The sequence below is a fragment of the Saccostrea cucullata genome, unplaced genomic scaffold (assembly GCF_032062105.1).
Source record: "Saccostrea cucullata isolate Sc308-1 unplaced genomic scaffold, CSIRO_AGI_Scuc_v1 ctg8440, whole genome shotgun sequence".
NCBI classification, from domain to species: domain Eukaryota; kingdom Metazoa; phylum Mollusca; class Bivalvia; order Ostreida; family Ostreidae; genus Saccostrea; species Saccostrea cuccullata.
In genome coordinates, this window is record NW_026924719.1 from 115,431 (window position 1) to 131,232 (window position 15,802).

Genomic DNA, 15,802 nt, shown 5'->3' on the forward strand with positions numbered 1-15,802 from the left:
CGCCCATTAAAAAGAAGTCATCAGACTTTTTCATTGAGGGGCACAAGCATATATTAGCTAATATAATAGCTATGTTTTCATAGTATTCTTTAAATCGGCAAAATTATTGGGGCACGGCACATCCCCCCTCCCCGGATCCTGGAAAGTTAGAATTGAAATAAAAAATGAAAAATGAAGTCGTTGGAATTTATTTGATAAGGAAAAAAGTTAAAATAACAATTTTTTTTTTTTTTAATGAAGCAAGTAAAATATTGAAAAGAAAATATGGCACTGACACCCTCCATAGTTTCATGCAATCAAAATTCGACAACTATATATACTTTACATTTGTAGAGTTCTGAATTGTTTTTGTGTTTTATTCAGAGCGCGGGAATATGAATTCCGGAAAACAAAGTTTACATCATCAAACATACACACATTCATAATTTGATCTTAAAGCCAACACATTTGTATTTTCAGAATACTACATGCTTGGATGTCTGAATTACCACCTTACATATGTATACTATGAAACTGATACGATTACAAGTTTGGATTTACAAACTTACAAGATTGCATTTACAAATAAAAGTATGGATTTTTTAACACGAATACCCTCCATTAAACGACGCCCTGAAATATGTTGTAGAGTAGATATATTTTTTTTTCAAACTCTCTGATAAAAATAAACGTATCGTGATAAAAAAAAATCATTATTATTAATCCTTTGCTATGTTTTGTAATAATGTAACATGAAACCCTGGCAGCAAAAGAATTCTGGTAATGCTGCACAGCAAGATATGCGTGACGTGTGTACAGATTTCATTCCGTATATCCTCTGTTCTTACACGTTAGTCTATTGAGGTCACTTAGGAGGAGTCGATCGCTGCGCTTGCTATAAATGATAAAAAGTTACGTTTCGAGAATTACATGTATTTGTATTCATTTTTTGGTCTTTTTTTTCCTTTTGCTAGAATTCAATATTTTGAGCACTTCATCAGATAAAACAGAAACAAGCGTGCATCAGACACTGCCTGATACAGTGGTAGGTGCAACATCGCAAAATTCAACAACGACTACGACCACAACCACAACGACCAGATTCTGCAGAAGCAAAAGACGAGCTTATTTTCCTTATTTAGACCGACCAATGTTGTTAAGTGTACTATGTCTAGCCTTCGTGTCCGTTTTGTTGTTCGGGATCTACATTCTGTTGTTCATCTCTGAAAGAATCAAATTGCATATAGATAAAACGACCGTAGATGGTACTGGGGCTAGAGTCCACAAGGATAATATGGAGATGAATCATGTAAATGCATAATAAATCATTGCAAGTATTAATATGTGTTAGTTACATTCCTCCTTAATATAAAACAAGAGTTTGTTTTTGAAAAATTTAATGTTTGATATATTTTCTATCATTGTTCTTAAGCGTTTTACTTTGCATAGAAATCCAGGAAAAATATTTTATTGTTTTGATATGAACGACATTTTAATTATTTACAATATGAATGGCCACTTGCTTACCTGCATATCAAAGTAATCTAGGCTTAAGTCAGGTTCGAAATTATCGAATCACCTGCAGACCAGACTTTTCTGCTTTATCTTAGAAGAGCTCAGAATTGTGGTTAACTGTAAACAAGCAAATACAATTTATCACTGAGTCAAATGCTGACTGACGTTTTTCATACCAATTGTAAGTCCATTATTTATACACGGAATTGACGACGGATATTTTCCGTTATTTCCTAATCATGACAAGGAGCACACGGTGGGTGTGACCGGTCGGCAGGGGATGCTCACTCCTCCATGGCACCTGATCCTACCTCTGATGTTTCTGGGTTCGTGTTTGCTCTGCTCTTATTTTATATTGTTTTATGAACTTTGAAATTGAATACTGTTCGTTATCTCCATATCCTTCTGTAAACCAGGTAAATGACAGCTTCAACGAACGTTTTTGTCATGGAGTATTATTTGTGTGATAGATGTGATATACCAAATTTATTAAGTTGAAAGACATCATGTGAGCAAGAATGGTAAGACACAAGACAAACCCATTTTGGAACTACTAGTATTCCAAAGAAGACTTTATTGACATTTTTCATTTAAGAATAGGAACATGTAATTAAATTATTAAATGAATTTGGGAAACGCCTGAAACCAAAACAAAAGAAAGTCTTATCAATATCACCTTTAGATCTATTACTAATAGCTGTATGGTTTTATGGAACTTGGTGTTTCCGCAAAGTTTCTGGAGATCTCTTTGGAGCTCATTAAAGTTCACCTTCTTGCATTTGTGAAGAGAGTATGTATCGTATGCACTGGCATGGCTTTACAAGAATTATGTAGTATTTTCATAAGGAAATTAAGTAACTGAAATCTAAAGATGTTTTTGAACCATAGTAGTATTTGCTTTGAGTGAAAATTGAAAAAAAAATGTATATGGCGTTTTGAAAAGACGATTTCCCTGCTTTCTAAACAAGTTGACTTTTTAGATTTCCACTATCTTGCACATAAAAATTGTTTATGCAGAATTGTACCATATTGCAAGGAAAACTGCCATACCGGAAGCAGATGATGGCGATGAGGGAGATACAGCTGTTTCAGTTCCTGTTCCGCAAAATGCAAACCAAGGGGGACAGGGTTTAATAGCAGTTTTGATACTTTTTCAGTAGAAAAAACGAACAAATAAATTTTATTACAAAATAATATTTTTATATTTATCAATATTTAAAATACTATTCATTGTGCATATGGCTGCCAAAAGCAGTCACTGTTGTTGTTAGAACATGTACCCCCACATATAGTGGATGTAGGTACTGGCAAATTATGTTTACTTATTTTTTTAATTAATTTTATTTCGTTCTTTAGTGTCTGTTTCTTTGACTTAGTATGTCTTCATTCAAGTGGAGGAATGTCATTTTTTCTGTGTTATATTTCTCCTATTTTTTGGAACTTATTGTAGACCAGCAGTTTTTCGGTTAGTACCAGGGACTCTAGACTCTGGTTGCGATTTAGTAGATTCTTCCAACATTATTGGCTCATTCTCCTGAATTGTGTTGGTTGTCAATCTGAGAACAATGAAGCATTAATTGTACAATTGTCATGTAATAAATTATGTAAACTAAAATAAATATATCATTGATGTGCTGATTTTTTTTCCTCGACAAAAAATTAAAGTAAAGTATACATACATTAGATATCTTATGAAATGCTAGAAATTTATAACACTTTGAGAGTTTGTTTTCACGTATTTTAAAATCACGTTGTTATTTTTCATAGCTGCTTTTTATATATAGAATTATTTTAGATGTTCGGTGTGCCCGATTTTTTCATGTTTTTTCGTAATTTGACAAAAATGGTAGGATCGGTTAATTAAATGTACAGGTTGAAAAAGGACTATAAAGCGCACTTATGTATGTATTGAAATTCTAATTAAAATTGTTATTATGCAGTTTGAAAAACTTTATCGAAAACTTTGACACTTTGAAAAACTTTGGCGAAGACTTTGATATTTTGAAAAACTTTGACGAAAACTTTAGCAATTTGAAAAAAAAAAATGGCGAAAACTTTGACACTTTGATTTACTATAGTTATATGTAACTATAGTTAACTATAGTAAATTATAACTAACTATAGTTAAGGTCTCCCGTTTCCAACGGAAGACCTTATTGTTTTCGTTCGGTTTCTTATTCCCTATTATTATAATAATCTTTTTTGTGCACGATTTTGTGCACGCAAGTTCTCAGAAACGGCTCAGTCGTTTTCACGAAACTTTCAGACCTGATAGGTTTTGGTCTGAACCTTATTGGAATTTTTTATATGTACGACGTCTCTTCCGGTAGTGAGATATGGACATTTTTCTGATTTTCAGAGGGTCAGCTTTTCCTGGCAATCACTCAACAACGAATGAAGATATTGACTTGAGATTTTCAGTGACGGTAGAGGAAGGATTGCTGAATTGCTTTTTAAAGTTCTTATCTTCCCAGTGCAAAAGGCGTTGAAGCTCGCCTGCGTTCAAAAAATAGGCTCGTAAATATCTCGCAAAATTAAACACGTTTTCTGAGACATCTTTGTACCTGTCAATAATTTGTTAAAAAGATATGTAATAAAACTTGTTCAGAACTAGATTTGTTTTTCATTTGATATGAAGAACAGGGATCTGACCCCTCAAATGAAGAGCAAAAAGGGGCCAAAAGACTTTCGTCTTTAACGCTTCATCTATCAATTTTTTGCTATAAATAACTGAAGCAAAATTGTTTATCGTAACAATCTGCATCAATGCATTGTAACATTTTGATCATATGTTGGGTAATTTGGGGCCATTAGGGGCCGAAATGCTCAATCTTGGAATCTTATGTCTCCAAAGAGGGACAGATTTTGATAGGCAGTATTGAATAAAAAATGTTCAGAGTTGTCTTTTAACAAAATACAACCATTCAATTATCGCAAAACGGCAACATTAAGGATTGAAGGACTGGATCCTATATATTTCTAATCTGCATGGTTCAAAAACCAAAAGAAGTTTATGAATAGTTGTTGAACAAAAAATCTTTAAAATCATGAGCCTTATCATTTGATATGAAGCAAAATAGGCTGACCCCTCGAAGAAGGGTCCTGAAGGGACCAAAACGTTTAATTCTATAACTTTTTAACTACATGTATCAAGATTTTTTTTATACATTTCTGAAGCTAAGAGGATTATTAGCCCCGTGGAGACCCGGATTAGAATATGTCGTCAGTACCCCCTTGCTCCATATCAGTGAAATATTCTGGAGAGGGATGTTAAACAGTATACAATCAATTAATCAATCTTAACAATCTGCAACAAGATATTGAGAAGGTATGGCCATGTGTTACGTAATAAGGGGTCATACATGTAAGGAGGCAAGATGCTAAATCTTTGCTTTTTTTTATCTCAATAGGGAGGAATATTTTGATACGCAGTATTGAATGAAAGAGGTTCAGAATCGTATTCTAAACATTATACAACCATTCCATTTCTGCAAAACGGCCTCATTTAGGACTTGTAGGGCTGAAAGAAATTTCTTAATAGTTCTTATACAAAACTTTTTAAATTTACGAGTCTTATTTGAAATGAAGAAAAAGGGACTTACCCTTTATATAAGGGGTCCAGAGGGGTCAAGAGGCTTGCATCTATAGCTCATTGATAATATTATGTAAATCAAAGGAATTTCATTAAGAGAGAGAATTAAAGCATGATATCATTATGTTTTAACAATGATCATAGTCAAAATCATATCTCATCTTATCGAAAATTCGGACGGAAGACCTACTCGTTGCTCTCAACGAGATTTTTTTCTTTTTTATTTTTTGCTTGGGCGTACGTTAAAGAGCTGATATACTTTTACATTGCAAGAAATCTTAATCACCGCGACGCATAAGTCTGCAGAAAAACTTCTGTAGAGACGTCAAATTTTAGCATACGACAACATTTCAGATATCAAAAGTAAGTGTGAAATGTAGTCTTACAAAAACTAAAAAATTGTCTAAAATAGATATTTAAAACTCTTGAAGATATTGGAATATTTTTGTGTTTTCATTTTCTTGTTTCAAATACCCATTCTAAACACTGATATAAATCCATTCTTCGTTATTTCCTTAATTGTAAAGATAACATATTATATCACCGCTTAATAAACCGGCGGAGGGGTATATAGTAATGGTATGTTTGTCCATCCGTTCGTCTGTACGTCTCTCCGTCTAGCTGTACGTCCGTTCGTTTGATACGTTTCTGGGCATCCATTTCTTATTCACAACTCCTCTTCTAAAGGACTGAATGCAATTTGATCAGGCTTTACAGAATTTAATGAGGCTTTAACAGAATCTTTGTTAAATTCTGCCAAAGTGCACCTTTTATTAAACTTGCACATAATTTGGACTCCCTTAGCATTGCATGGATACTGCGATTATTCCTAATATCGAAAGAGTTAATCTATCTCTTATCCGTCATTCATACATTCCACTGAATAAGATTTAATTATACTTTCAAAAATTCTTTATTACATTGTGCCATTGTGCATGTGACCTCTTATTTTACTTTTGATCTGACTTGTAATTCGGGTCATAATATAGGAGGCATGGGGCATCATTATTATTTTTTGTAACAAATAGATCAGGAAAAACAACACTTAAGACTCTTGGTTGCAATATAGATGGTTCGCAAAATAACTTTCAACAGGAAGTTATTACGGAAGTTATTACAAGCTTCATACAAACATGCTATTTAAATAGCTATTCTTGTGTCAATTATGAAAAGAATTTACACTGCAATATAACATATGAGATTGCTTAAACTTACCATGAAACTACATATGTTGCCAGATATTTCTATTTTCTATTTACACAAAGTCTTATTGAATCCGACTAAGCACACTTTGGTCGGTGCGCTAGCCATGTTGCAGTTATTTCTTTTACACTTGTTGAGAATTTCTATAAATGATACATGCTGAAACTGTTGGACAATAATTCATCGAATCATGTCCTTCAGATATCAATTTTAAAACACCCCAAGTCCTAATTGTACTCAGAAATAAAAAAAAAAATAAATCTGAAAGTTAAACAGATTGATTCTCAGGTTGCCTTAGATATGAAATAAATGTGAAAAAACTTAATGCATCATTTCTTTTTGTTGTAAGATTTTTCGTCTTCCAATCCTAAAACAAGAAACAGAAATCAATTTGAACATTTGTAGAAAGAACACAACGGAAAACATAAAAATGCTGTTTTGTTTAAATAACTTTAAAAGTAAATGATGAAATTATTTAAAATAAAATACATTTCATTTAGAAATATCAATGTATTTTGTCATTTCTTTAGGTTTAAAATTGCCTTTTTTATCAAAATCAATAGACCTTTGATATGCTGCAGAAGATTTAAGGGGGATCTCTACAATGTAACAATATGGCGCACTTCCATCGAAACGCCATTTTGGTCCCAAATGATCTGATTCAAATTCACTTAACACCGATAAATCACTGAGTATAACACAACATGAGATATTGTGGCTGGAATGTACATTGTATCACCTCAATTAAAAAAATGTATAGATAGTTTTCGATGGACCTAAATTTAGCAAGAGTTCCTCCCCGTTGGCTGTCATACTGGAGGTCCAAATGCTCACATTCCTTCATTGTTCAATCAATTTTAAAAATTTTATATTTTCGATATTGAATAAGGAATAACTATCCTACTGAAGTATATAAATTTTTTGGAAGCCTCCTTTATTAAAAAAAAAAAGTATTTGATAAAGAATTTCTACCAAATATTTCTGCTTTATGTTCTTAAACTTGAAAAGACAAAGAGGAAAACTCACAAAGTCGACCTCCAATATGATGGCCAACGGGAGGTAACTTTTGCTAAATTTAGGTCCATCGAAAACTATCTATTGCCCAATACGTATACGTTCTTTAAAAATGAATTGTATTTCAATTTATTCAATTAATTATTAAATAATACATTTACAAACTTATACTGAAAGAATAAGATTTTTAGGTGAAAAAATGATATAAAACATGGCTTGTCCATATGCTAATTCCTCATTACGTGTCAAAACGCTATACACTCCGATTTTTTTTCTTCAATAAACATTTATGCTTTCCAGCAAAATATATCCCCCCAAAATGCAAATTTTATAATATAAGGCATATGTATTATCTTCAAATCGCTTAGAGGATACTCAGTTTACGAATTGTATACGCCCAAATGATTGGTTATACCCAGTGAAATTTAAACTCTTCATGAAATCACGAAAACGTTTCGACAGTAAGTTGAATTTTGCATGACCCAAATGTTTGATCAACATTGATGATCAGCTGTTTGTATGGGAAAAGTGCAGGTTTTAGACGAAGTGTGAATTTGGTCATAGGAATTTCTTTTACCTGCTATTGGCCAATTACCTGTTTACATATTTTGTTTTATCTAGCACTGTATAATACATGCAAGTTGTATAAAAACTGTTAGTAAATCTACCTTTCTCAATACAATGAATTCACTAAATACATGTCTTCGGCATTGACTGGAAACGTGATGGTTTTCGCTTAAACTCATTTGAGAAACAATACATGTAGAAAACGAACTTCTTTCAATGTCATTGCTTGAATTTTTTTCAATATTTGTGCAAGTTATATAAGAGTTTATTTGAAGTTTATGAAGAAAACAATACCAAAATATTTGAGTCCACTCTTGAAGCGGATCTCTCATACCTAATTTTTTGTGATGTAACTGATGTTTGAAATTTTTGATAGTTTTTCAATTGTGTTCAATTTCTTTTTTTCATTGTTTTTACCCTTTGATATTATATATCTTTTTAGATATTGGAGAAGATCCAACCAGTTATTCTCAAGAAAATGCTGTTTAAGTTTTGTTTTGTCTCTTTTTGCAAATTTAAAGAAAAATTATGCTGAATTTATTCTTAACTTTGTTGATTATTATTTCAATATTCTATAACATTAAACTTAGAAGAGTTTAACTGGGATTTTAAAAAATGTAGAAAGGAGGAGGGGTTTTAACAAAATAAATTAAATTATAATAATTTAAATATTTTTGAAAAATAGTTTGAAATACTTTGGAACCTTATTTTTTCGGATATTGCGCTTATTATTAGATACAAAGCATGCAACAAAAATCAGCAATACTTTATAGGTGTAGAGATCCTCTTTAAATACAACGAAGAAGAAAAGAAGTGTTTGCGTAGGTCTTGTTTATTTATTTCCCCCATTGGTTTCTTATGTCGTAAAAAAGACATCCAATTGAAATGACTCACCCTTGAAATGTAGGTATTTGAGGTTTTGAATTAAAGGGGGCCTGGACACAGTTTCAACTGATTTTTTAAAACCAATTTTAATGTTTACAATTCCTACACTGTACCTTAGGCAACATCTATTGATTAGCAGAAATTTTTCATCATTTGGTAATAAAAAAAAAATAAAGTAACAGAACTTAAAGTTCTTCATAATGAAAACAAGGCTTGTGTTGATTTTAACATCGTTTAACTTGTATATCATCACCGATAATGACGTAATATGCTTATTTTAGTCATGTGACAGGTGCCCTTTCTCCCCTTAATTTATCTGTTTCCTTATTCAGTGTTTACAATTAAAAAAAAATTACACATGTAACGAAATCACCAAATTCAAAATTGTTGAAAATGAGGCCAAGGGGTAGAATTCAAAGCATGCACAGACACATCTTGTTACAGGTAATGCATATGTCAAATTTGAAATCCCTAAACTTTTCTCAATTAAAATAGAATTTAGAAATGTAGGTTGAACTTCGAGGTCAAGGTCGCATAGTCAAAATCGTGGTAAATATAGAAAGACTTGCATATTTCTACAGGTAATACTCATCTTAAATATTTAAGTCCTATCGTTTTTATTCAAAGGTTATGAAAAAGTTTAAAGTTGATTTTTTTTTACACAAGAATGAGATTTAATTTTCCCTTACTCTCACAGGAGCAGGAAATCATCAAATATTAGATGTTTTATATAATTTCGTTTGTCCATATGCTGATGGAAGAGCCGTTGCTTAAGAATTATATGCAGGTGGCTTGCCCAGTGCTGTTAACTGACTGATAGAATGAAATCATGGTTTTCTAACGATCTTATACATATTAAATGGTTGTAAATATTATATATATATATACACACACACATATATATATATATATATATATATATATATATATATATATATATATATATATATATATATATATATATATATATATATATATATATATATATTGAAATAGTACAGATACAGTCTATTGAATACATCCCACTTATTTAATAAGAACAAATGCTTATTATGATACAATAAAATCTTTCTGCGAAATATTTAGTTGTATCGTGTTTTAAAGACACTTTAAGCAAATTAATTTGTACTGAAACATGTAATTCTGTGGTACAATTATAGAATGCAAAATGTATACACTCGCTTTGTGTAGGATAAAAACAGAAAAAAAGAGAAATGCGGAAGAAATAGTTCTAAAAGTACTTTAAATGTGGGAAGTATTAAAAACTGATTTAAAATTTAATCTATTTGATGAAAATTCATTCCCTTCAAATATAGTATGAAGTATGTCCATGCTTATAGCTATCAGGGTTATTAACTTTTTTATTTGGATTGATGTTGATTTTCAGTCATTTTATCTTGTTCAGTTGCCTTCATGCTGTTTCTGGACAATTTGGTCGATGTGGCGGGTATGTCAATGTTTTATTGTACGTAAAAGACTTGGCGTAGACTTTAAACATCGGGTTTTTGTTATATATTTTTTTTCTGTTATTCAGTGGTCTTAAACTTTCAAGGGATATGTATAATTTTCATCTTAATATGTCTATTTCCTTTTTTATAAACATTTTTTTAATTCCCCACTTTTAATAATACTACAAAAAGTTGCACCACTTTAATAACAACTGATTTTATTCCTTATGTGCAAGTTCGGGAAACTAACGTTTACACTTATAAACCGTGATGTCATATTATGAACATTCTTTCAATAACGATATACATGTATTATTAATTTATTTATGATTAATTTGAAATAAGAGTATGGAATATATTGCTTGATAACATTACGATTTTTTTTTTTATCAAATTAAGTTTAATTTTGAGTTATTAGATTATAACATGCATTCAATTACATTTATTATAGAATAAAGTGTTTTTTTGTGCTTTGTATGCCTAGGCCTTTGATATGCTGCAGAGGATTTGAATTAAATGAGGAGAAAAATATATGTTTGCGTAAGTTTAATTTGATTTATCTGAAAAAAGCAAATGTTGTGGTTTAAAAGTGCTTTGTCCATTTAGGAACTAAATGATTTTTTCCCTATGTATTTAGCGTGTGAGTATCCAATGTATGGGATTGGATGCAGAGAAAAATGTAACTGTTCTAAAGACAATTGCAGCGTTTTTAATGGCTGCACGATGATGTCTCCTACAAGTAAGAAACATGCTTTAAATAGACTTAACCAATACATTTTTTGAGCATAAACTTTGGATGGCTAAAGACATGTAAGAATATTCAAATAAACAACAACATAAATGTTAATTTGATCACGTGACCAATTCCAGTGAAGCCCGAAAGGCTTCTCAGTAAATTTAATCATGTACCAATTAAGTTCATTTTCCAATGAACTTTTAAAATTTGTTGTTTATCACTTATATATTTACATTTGAAACGAATATATTCCGAGTAAAATTGTATTTATTACACGAACGACAGTAGTATAGGTGTGTTGTGACGCGCAACCACCTAGATGTTTGGTCTTTATAGTTTAGCTCGCACCGATATTTCAACACTTACAATGATGTTCACAAATCCATTTCAGAAATTCCTTGTTTATAAAGTAAGAACAATGATTTATACTAAGAATAACCGTTTTAAATTATGAGTTCTTTATTAATTTGAAGTCAAAAGCGGTGATATATCCAATTTAAATTTACATTACATCAAAAGCATTTCGGGTTAAAAGGTATGTGCGATTTCGGCTAATGAATGTATCTAAAAATATTTTAAACACCAATAAATCTGTTGACAATTTGTTGACTGAAAAAAAATCCACATGTTATAATTATGTCGCCCCGAACGAAGTCGGGGACGACATATTGATATTGTACGCATGTTTTTTTTATCCAGGCTGTTTCTCGGAGATGGCTGGGGCAATCTTCCTGAAACTTTCCTCAAAGGACGATCACTTGTTGTAGTTGTGCAGTGAGGTCGTTCAGTTCCAATATGTCTACCGTTGCCATGGAAACCTGTAAAAAGCGACGAATTTTGTCCGAGAGTGTTCTCTCTGGTCCCTTAAACATTCGTAATGAAACTCTTTTTATTTTAATGATTAGTATCTGTAGTTGTGCGCCTTGCATTTAAAATTTTCAAATACTCGATTATTGCCATGGAAACCAGGGGAATGTTAAAATTCTTTAATTTCGATTTTCTCAATAACTACTCAAGCAATCGTTTTGAAACTTTCAATGTTAATTCCTTGCAATGTGTCAAAGTGATTTTTACTTTTAAAATAATTGTAATGAGTCGCTCACAGTTGTCATAGAAACGAAACAGAAAAAAAGGTTAAGATGTACACATGTGTTCTCCAAGGTCTAGGTCAAAGGGTGAAAGTTCTTCGTGTCCAATAAAAGTTCTTTTCACAAGGATTACATATTTGAAATACGAAAGCCCTAGCCCTTACCGTTCAAACGTAAGGTACTATGTTCAAGACGACCCCCCCCCCCCCCTTTTGAAGCGCACTGCCAGTTAGAATACACATATCTAACATATACAACTTACAAGTAACGTTTTAAAAGTTTCATTCATAAAATTCAGTTCTCCTGATGTGATTTCATAGTTTGCCAACCTTCATTCTTCTTCTGTCTTGTCTCTAGATTTTATAATTATTTTATTTTATCTATATCTAAAATAACGATTGTCAACTGCATTTATTAGCATTTCGCATTTTTTTGTATATCTATAACTTGTATATTATTAATTTCATTAGATAGTGCAAGTATAAATTAGAAAATTGGTACGTTATTTCCATAGTTTTTATTCATTCATAAATCCTAGGATCCGCTCCTACAAGTGCGCTAAGCCTTGATCACTACTGTAAACAAAACATTCATCTCGCCGAAAATGTTCACGATTCCGCTAAACTGAGAAAGTTTACACATGATTTATCATCTCATAAGAAACATCAGCCCTGTACAATGCAGAAATGCTCGAATTGAAGGTGGCATGTCAGATTCGTTTTCCGGCAGAACCTCTAAAAATGAAAGTGAAATTTCAGAGTTCTAACTGGCGTTATAATACACAAAATAATTCGGCTGATCTTCTTAAAAAATTACATTTGCCAAGCTTTTTTGGTAGGAAAGATATACTGCCAATTAACAAGTATGAGGCTCAGTTCAGTACATCTGCCCAATTTCTTTTATGCAAGTCTGCAAATTTAGGAACTTGTAATTTTTTCCTGCACTACTTTCTTCTCCTACCGATTCTAAAAATGAAAGTCTTGTCCAGTACGGGGCGACATATGCTATTGCTTGCAATAGCACACTTTCTAGTTATTTTTTTCTTTTTCTATCCCTTTAACTTAGTAATTCCGAAAGCAGACGGGATCTTGACAAAAATATATTTACAATGTATAAATTTGAATTGAACATATTTTAATGACAAAGTCAAAAGAATCGGACACAAGTTTATAAACTTAGATAGTCCTCTCCTAATACAACATTTTGTATAAAAAAACATATATGCATAATTGTATGGTCTGCTACTACAAATACATCGTAGCTACAGAAAAAAGGTACTATAAATGTAGAAGTATAATTTAAATCGGTAAGAAAAAAAGTGAGCTTATTTTGAAAAACGACCATACTCATTTGATAAAGTTTAAATAGTCTTGAAAAAATCAATATTTTGTTCAATAGCAAGAGCACCATCGCCCCCATAGCATTAATTATTATGCTTCCTGTCAGTTGTCTCTATATAACCCATACCCTACTATTCTCTCATAGTGGTCTAAGGGCTTATATAGCGTAAGCATACTATGCCGAAATAGTGCACGGCTTTGTTTACTGAATAAAATTCTTCCATGCACACGCAGGGGATCAAACTCACGACCATGAGATTGTCAGTCCGATGCCTTATCGATTACGCCACAGAGACGATCACTGCTTAGTGAAATTTTATTAAATATATAAACTTAATTTATACAATTGACACAAGAAGGAAAAAATAGACAAATATTATTTGAAAACAGTTGTATTATTCCAAGGAAACTTAAATTAAAGTATACAACAAAGTTTCAAACTAATAACATACAGATTGTTAGATGAACTGATTTCATAGGGTCATTAAAACGCTTATTTATATGACGCTTGATTGAAGGATGTAAAAGAAAATTATCAATGAGAATCGACGTCTGCAAACAAAAAAACAAAACAGAAAATAAAGATGAGTTGCTTTGGGACAGAAAATCCCGACTTATTTAGAGAAAATACTAGTAACCAAAATAACTAAGCATGCAACCAATTTTAGCATGAAGATTTTGAATGAGTTCTTGCAAGTGCGCTGTGTAAGCTCCGATATTTTCAGGAAAAAGTCAAATGGATTGCCGCATAAATAATTAATTAACAGTCAGCATAATAATAACAATAGTGTTGCATTATGCATGTACTATGCCTAAATAGTAGGCAGGGTTTGACACATAGTGCACTCGCCTGCGGCTCGTGCACCATGTGTCAAACCCTGCCTACTATTTAGGCATAGTACATGCATAATGCAACACTATTATATAAATATACATCTTTAACATTTACATAATTTATGACAATAGTTATTTATTACGGAATTCTTTGCTTTCATATATTATTTACAAGCGAAAATCAAATGATATGCATCTTCTAGTAGTCCACAAGTACAATTAGGACTGGTTATTAGGTAACAGCGATACAAGTAAGAATTTAAAATACAATATTATGACTGTCTTTATCTTGTATCTATTATGTTCAAAAACATTTTTCAATTTGAAAATATTTTTGAGGGTTTACAAAACAGTTGTGCTGGCTGGTTTTATTTTTTTTTAGATTAAAAAAACTATTTTGATCATTTCGGAAATAATCTGTCTTTCTGTAGGTCTGTATTATATATTATTATGATGAAGTTTTAAGATAGCGATCTAAAAAATGCGTCAAATAGACAACATAAGGTAAAATCTACCATGTCTATCAAATAGTATATTAAAGAAAGGAAGTGGCTACAATTTTTATGAAATTTTAATGTCCGATGAGGAATTATATTCCCAAAAAGTAAGACAAGAGTTTCCAAGGCGCAATTGAACACTCCATTATTTCATTTTTTTTTCATTAACATGTTCATAAACGCAAAAACTGTAAGAAATGTGAAAATTTGACTATGTAATTTATATTTGAATATGACTGTACCTCGATCTATATTGAGAAATTCAATGTATTATAAGTTCATGAAAAGATGTACACACTTGACTTTTATTTATACCCCCATCCCCACAAAAAAGAAAATCCTGTTCACATGATTTCTCGCTTTCAATTTTCACACAAATGCATAAAATAAAGGTAAAATAGATTATCTTGTATCTATTAAAATATAACCAAAAAAATTTACGGTGTCTTTGAAATAAAAATGTCCATGCTAAATTGACATAAAAAAAAGATACAGTAAAACTCGGTTACAGCGAAGTCCTGGGGACCTGTGAATTTAATTCGCTACATCCGTAATTCGTTATATCCGTATAACAAATTCGTATAACCATTATAGCGAATTCGCACTATGCATGTTTTCTTTCAAGTATTACTACCAACTATGTTAGTGAAGGAAATATAACAAAACATATCTCCGATAAATGCTAAAAGGAAATAAACTAAGTTCAATTTATCATTTTCTTTTATAATCTTTGAAAGTTATAAAAGATGTAAATATCATTTTATTTAACCTCAACGGGACTCAAAATCAGTTCGCTATATCCGTAAATTCGTTATATCAGAGTTCGTTATAACCGTAAAATTTTACAAAGATTTGTTAAGGATTTTGATGGGAACCCATAAAAACGCTATATCCGTGAATTCGCTATATCCATGTTCGTGCTAAACGAGTTTTACTGTACTCACCTTCAATTAGCTATTTTCAACCTGTTTTCCCGTAGGTATCTTATTTTATTTTCTTCTTTATAATAACGTTAGTATTCTATTATGGCAGAGATATACAAATATGACTCGCTTATACTGTACTCTCTAACTGTTAGGAATAATTTATATTTCAAGTGAAAGG

General features: G+C 31.4%; 1 long non-coding RNA gene across 1 annotated transcript; it reads left to right on the forward strand.

Annotated features, from left to right (window-relative positions):
- Positions 1-10,084: 10,084 nt before the first annotated feature.
- LOC134267112 (uncharacterized) lies at positions 10,085-10,941 on the forward strand. Its single transcript, XR_009992095.1, has 3 exons — positions 10,085-10,202; positions 10,688-10,743; positions 10,841-10,941. It is a non-coding gene; the product is annotated as an uncharacterized LOC134267112 (long non-coding RNA).
- Positions 10,942-15,802: the final 4,861 nt, after the last annotated feature.